Source organism: Hylobates moloch, unplaced genomic scaffold, assembly GCF_009828535.3.
Source record: "Hylobates moloch isolate HMO894 unplaced genomic scaffold, HMol_V3 SCAFFOLD_1, whole genome shotgun sequence".
NCBI classification, from domain to species: Eukaryota; Metazoa; Chordata; class Mammalia; order Primates; family Hylobatidae; genus Hylobates; species Hylobates moloch.
This window is the reverse complement of record NW_026652276.1, coordinates 59,284,797-59,291,093: the sequence shown is the minus strand read 5'-3', so window position 1 is coordinate 59,291,093 and position 6,297 is coordinate 59,284,797.

Genomic DNA, 6,297 nt, shown 5'->3' with positions numbered 1-6,297 from the left:
GGCAGGCAGGTTGAACCAGGTGGAGTTCCCAGAAGGAGTGGAGAAGCTGCTTCTTGGTCGACTTCTTATATTATCAATATAATATAAATAACTAAGGCCAGACTCGGTGGCTCACGCCTGTAATCCCAGCACTTTGGGAGGCTGAGGCAGGTGGATCACCTGATGCCAGGAGTTGGAGACCAGCCTGACCAACATGGTGAAACCCCATCACTACTAAAAATACAAAAAAATAGCCAGGCATGGTGGCGGGCACCTATAATACCAGCTACTTGGGAGGCTGAGGTGGGAGAATTGCTTGAACCTGGGAGGTTGAGGTTGCAGTGAGCCAAGATCACGCCACTACATTCCAGCCTGGGCGACAGAGCAAGACTCCATCTCACATATATATATGTAAAATTTATATTTATACAAAACCACACATATAACCAAAAAATGTTGTGTAATCAAAATACTCCAGTAACAAATTTATAAATAAGGAATTGTATTCATGAAGAAAATTTACATTCAAACTTGTTTTAATTGAAATTTTTAAAAAGTCTTCTAAAGTATCACACAGGAAGCAGGTGCCATAATAATGAAAGGAATTTCGTGGGTTGTTTTGTTTTGTTTTGTTTTGAGACAGGGTCTCTCTTTGTCACCCAGGCTGTAGAACAATGGTACGATTTTGGCTCACTGCAGCCTTGACTTCCTGGGCTCTAGCAATTCTCCTACCATAGCCCCCTAAATAGCTAGTACTACAGGTGCACGCCACCATGCCCAGCTACTTCTTTTGTATTTTTTTTGTGGAGACTGGGTTTCACCATGTTGCCCAGGCTGGTCTCCAACTCCTGAGCTCGAGTGATCTGCCCACCTCGGCCTCCCAAAGTGCTGGGATTACAGGTGTGAGCCACTGTGCTTGGCCGAATTTTGTTTTTCTCTATATTCATTTCAGGCTGTGTCTGCATGTTCTTAGTGAAGTGCCGAATCGAGATTATTAACTCAGGCTAGAAATTGTAATGCAAAGGGGAGGATTTTTGATTATTTATAAATGATTTTTACCCATATAAGTCACATCTTAATTAATGAGGATTACATATTCCCATGGCAGATTTTATTATGTAACATGTCAGAGCATGTAATGTAGTGGGAGAAAAGTGGATCTTAGAATTCAACAGACCAGTGGCCGGGCACAGTGTCTCATGCCTGTAATCCCAGCACTTTGGGAGGCCAAGGTGGGCGGATCACCTGAGGTCGGGAGTTCGAGACCAGCCTGGCCAACATGGAGAAACTGCATCTCTACTAAAAAAAAAAAAAAAAAAAAATACAAAAATTAACCAGGCATGGTGTCGCTTGCCTGTAATTCTACCTACTCAGGAAGCTGAGGCAGGAGAATCTCTTGAAGTCAGGAGGTAGAAGTTGCAGTGAGCTGAGATCAAGCCACTGCACTACAGGCTGGGCGACAGAGCAAGACTCAAGTCTCGAAAAAATATTAAAAAATTAAAGAATTAAACAGACCTGAGACTAAATACAAAAGATCCACTGCTTACTACTTCATTGCGATTTAGCCACTTTATCTAAAAGTGAGATTTTTATGAGGATTAGAGGTAATGCTCAGAAAATGCCTAGCATAGCACTTCACATAGACACTCTCAATCTGTTAGGAGAGAAGAATTATACGGAGAACACAGGAACATATTCTAGGATGTATTTGCTTCACACTTTTCTCTTTTCCTCAGATCCAAGGCCCCAAGCCCTTGTAAGGATGTGTCCTTTCTTGCAGGACAATCTCTAACCATTCATGTCTCAGCATGGGAAATGCCTTCCCCAAGGGTAGAATGCTGTCCTCTCCCTCTGGCCTGGGTCTAATAATATTTTGCCTCTTATTTGTCTCCTGTCAGCACTCTAAGCTAGCTTTGTGTAAAGGACTTTGGCCCTTAAGGGACTTTCTGGAAAGCCATACATTGCAGTGGAACAAGCATTGTAGATTGAGTCAAGGGACCTGGGATTACAAGGGATATGAACTTGGGCAAATCAGTTTACTTTTCCGCACCTTGATTCTTCTGCAAAATGTTGATATGAGTTAGATAGCATCTAGGTGTCAGCATATTAACAACCAATGTTACTGCAGACATTAATATTCTAGTATTACCAGCAGGGACTGCAGCTATCAATGTATAACCAAAACTCTACCCATCCTTTACAGAATGATGCGGTGTAAAGAATATGGGCTCATGAGTAAGATAGAACTGTGTTCAATCTTGTTACTCAGATCTGTTACCTAACAGATCTGGACTGTGTGACCAAAGGCTATGTCCTTAGGTTCCAAGTTAAATGTCCTTCTTTATAAAAAGAGAACGGATGCCTATTTTATTAGGTTATCATGTGGATTGAATCAGATACTGTTCGTATATTCCTGGGACATAGATCTGTTCTTGTTGAAGGAGTCTTTAAATCCATTATAGTGCACAGTCTTTATCTTACTCAACACTATCAACAGCATATGACACAGCTGATCACATTGTGTACTTTAATACATTTTCTTTACTTGTACTCTCAGAACTCTCTGTCTCATTCATTTTCATTCAACTCCCTGACCTCTCCTTCTTAGTCACTTTGGTATACATGGGGCTTCTCTATCAACCCTCACTACCAGGCCATCTCATTCGGCTCCATGGCTTTATATAGCATCTTTAAGCTGATTACTCCAGAAGTTGCATTTCTAGCAGATACCTCTCTTACGAAGTCCAGATTCATATGTATAGCTGCCCACTTGATGTCTCCATTTGGCTGACTAATTGACATCTCCATTTGGCTAATAGGAGTATTAAACTTAACAAGTCACAAACTTCTTCTCATATTCACATCACCTCTTTCTTGGTAACTGGCAAATCTATTCTTCAGTTGCTTAGGCTAAGAACTTTGGAATTATCCGAATCACCCCACATCAATCTACTAATAGATTCTCTTGGCATGATTCTCATGAATCCCTAGAATCTGACTACTTTTTACCTTCCCTCTGCTGCCGTTCTAGCGCAAGCAACTGAAGCAACTGTCATCTTCCATCTGGACCTCTGTAGTAGTCTCCTAACAACAAGCAGGAAAGGGAGCTTCCATCCTGCTCCCTTTCCTTATAGCAGCCAGGAAGACCCTTCTATTGCATAAGCAATGTCATGTGACTTGTCATAGATTAAGTTTCCTGGAAGCTGACTGAGGTAGAGTTTAGCATGCAAGACTTTTCAAGGAGTGCCCTTGGGATCAACACTTGTGGAAGGGAAGAAGAAAGCAGAATTGGGCAGACAGAGAAGTCAAGTGGTTATACAGATCCAATGACAGGCTTACCATGTTAGCTTTTTAGAGCTAGAATGGTTCCTCAGAGTTGTTTCAAATTGGGCTAACATACAGATCTTTATGCTCCCTCATCACTCTTCAATCAGCCATGGATGTGGTCTATTCCATAAGGGACACAACCTCGGCAAAGCAGCCCTCTGCAGCTGCAGCAGTCCCTGAAGGGATTGTTACCAGTCAGCCAATAGTACACCCGGTAGTGGAGACAATAGGTATTCATTGAAGAAGAATCTGGGTAGCACAACACAGGATCCATCCTATGACTCCTTTCCCTAGTTCCCTCCTGTGGCTTCCTATCACTCAGAATACAAGCCAAAGTTATTATCATTTCTCTCTGTCCACATCTCCTCCTACTCTTTCCCCTAATTCACTCCCTTAAAGCCAAGTTAGCTACCCAGGTGTTTCTTGAACCTCTCCATCTCCTACTAGTGCACTCCTGTTTCAGCGCTTGGCATAGACACTCCAAATCTGTCAGAAGATTTAGACACTTGGCTATTAAGCTATTCCCCCATATATCTACAGGGCTGGCTTGTGCACTTTATTCAAGTCTCTGTTCAATTTTCACTGTATCAGAAGTGCTTTCTCTTACCACCCTAAAGCAAATAACATGCTACCCTCTCACTCCGTTCCCTTATTTTGCTTGATTTTTTTTTTTTAGCATTTAAATTATGACCCAACATGGTTATATGTATATTTGTTTCTTGCTCCCTCCACTTGGATATAAGATCCATGAAAGAAGGGACTTTGTTTTTATTCACTGCTATATTTCCAATGACTATAACAGTGCCAGGCACATAGTTGATGCTCAATAAATATTCGTTAACTGTAATTATTTTGGAAGCAGGGCCATATTCGACAGTAAATAAAAGGTAAGGCACTGGACTGAAACAAACATAGGTTTTATTTGTGATTCTAAACTTATGAGCTGTAAAATGTAGACTATGTGATATGCTTTCTCTGTACCTGAGTTTTTCCCAGTTGTAAAATGAAGATGATTATAATGGTATGTACATAATAGGCTAGGGGTGAGGTCAAATAGGATAATGTGTGTAAAGCATTGTTAAGCAGATAGGGGATAATACTAAGAGTCTAAAATTGTTTATAAGCACAGTGCCTAGCATGCAGTAAATGCTTAATAGTACTTATTTTTTTGATCATTATTATGATAAATATATGGATTGATTTATGGTTAGAGTTGTTTTTTGATGAGCCTGTGATTGTTGTTTAAATGATGCAAATAATTTCTTCAGTTTTTCATTTTAGGAAGTCCTATAGATAGCCTGAGCTTATATATATATTTTTTTCTCTCCCTTTCTTTTTTTTTTTTTTTTGAGACAAAGTCTTACTCTGTTGCCCAGGCTGGAGTACAGTGGCATGATCATGGCTCACTGCAGCCTCAACCTGCTTAGCTCAGGTGATCCTCCCACCTCAGTCTCCCAGGTAGCTGGGACTACAGGCACGTGCCACCAAACCTGGCTATTTTTTTGTGTTTTTTAGTGGAATTGGGGTTTCATCTTGTTGCCCAGGCTGGTCTCGAACTCCTGGGCTCAAGCAATCCACCAATTTTGGCCTCCCAAAGTGCTGGGATTACAGGCATGCGCCACTGTACTGGGCCTGTTCCCTTTTCAAGAGGGAGAAATTTGGTTTATATCTCAGTCTGCTCAGGCTGCTCTAACAAAATGCCATAAACTGTGTTGCTTAAGCAACTGAAATATATTTTCTTACAGTTCTGGAGGCTGAGAAGTCCAGATCAAGGTGCTGGCCTATTCAGTTCCTGCTGAAAGCTCTCTTCCTGGCTTGCAGACAGCCAGCTTCTCCTTATGTCCTCATACTGTCTTTCCTTGGTCCATATAGGGGAGCTGGGAGATCTCTTTCAGTTCTCCTGAAGCCACTAAACCCATCATGAGGACCCTACCCTAGAGTCTTAGTCTAATCCTAAATTACATCCCAAAAGTCTCATTTAAATACTGTCACCTTGAGGTTTAAAGCTTTAACATATGCATTTTGAAGGGACAGAAATAGTCAATCCATAACAGTTGAATTTTTTTATGTCAGAAAGTTTCAACAACAACACAAATTTTAATATGTGGTATTGGAAGAAAAGTTTTCAAAAGTGCAACTTCTTCATTTTATATATGTGTTTATACATTGTGTTGAAATTCATTTAAAATTACATTTACTTTAATAGAGGTTTGAAAAATTTCTCTTTAAAGGAATCTTGTGATTTCTTTTGCAAAACTTTTTTTTGGTAATCAGAATCACCGTGTATAATTTATTTATCTGTTTTATAAATTTGGATGCTTACACAATTGATTTTCTTAATTCTTTGTATGGATGGACTTGCTGCAATTCTTATTTAGGATGTATATTTACTGTATGAAATGAAAATGTGGGCTGAAAGTCAGAAAATACATAAATTTTAAGCTCTTGTCAATCTACCTATATGAGCATAAATTTTAAAAATATATATTTTTTCCCAGTTTATTTAAATTGTTGCCTCACAAATACGCAAAACAACTTTATCTAGTAAACGTTCCTCTTGCATTAACAGCAAAAGGAGAAGGTGTGAAGGATACAGGAAGCGAGAAATAACTTTTAACGTCTGCTCTAGCCCTCCTGGACTAGCCTAAAAGCAGACAGGCAGGAAAGGCTTTGGGACGTAGGGTGATTTGCAAGGTGACTCCGCCGGCCTCTTTCAAGCGGGAGCGATACACAGGTCAGCCCGGATCGTCTATGGTCACTGCCGTAAGTGACACTAACAGAATATATCAGAAAATCACTGCCTTTAAAGAACCAGGACATGTCATTCCTCTCTCCAACGAAGTCTTATATTTTACCATTCTGCGTATATTATAAAGCTCAGTTTAAACGGCAACAATAAGAAATCTCCCCCAGGGGATCCCTTGAGCCTTTCGGGAAAATGCAGGTTTCTGGCTGACAGGAAGAAGAAACAGCATCCAATCGGCACTTGTG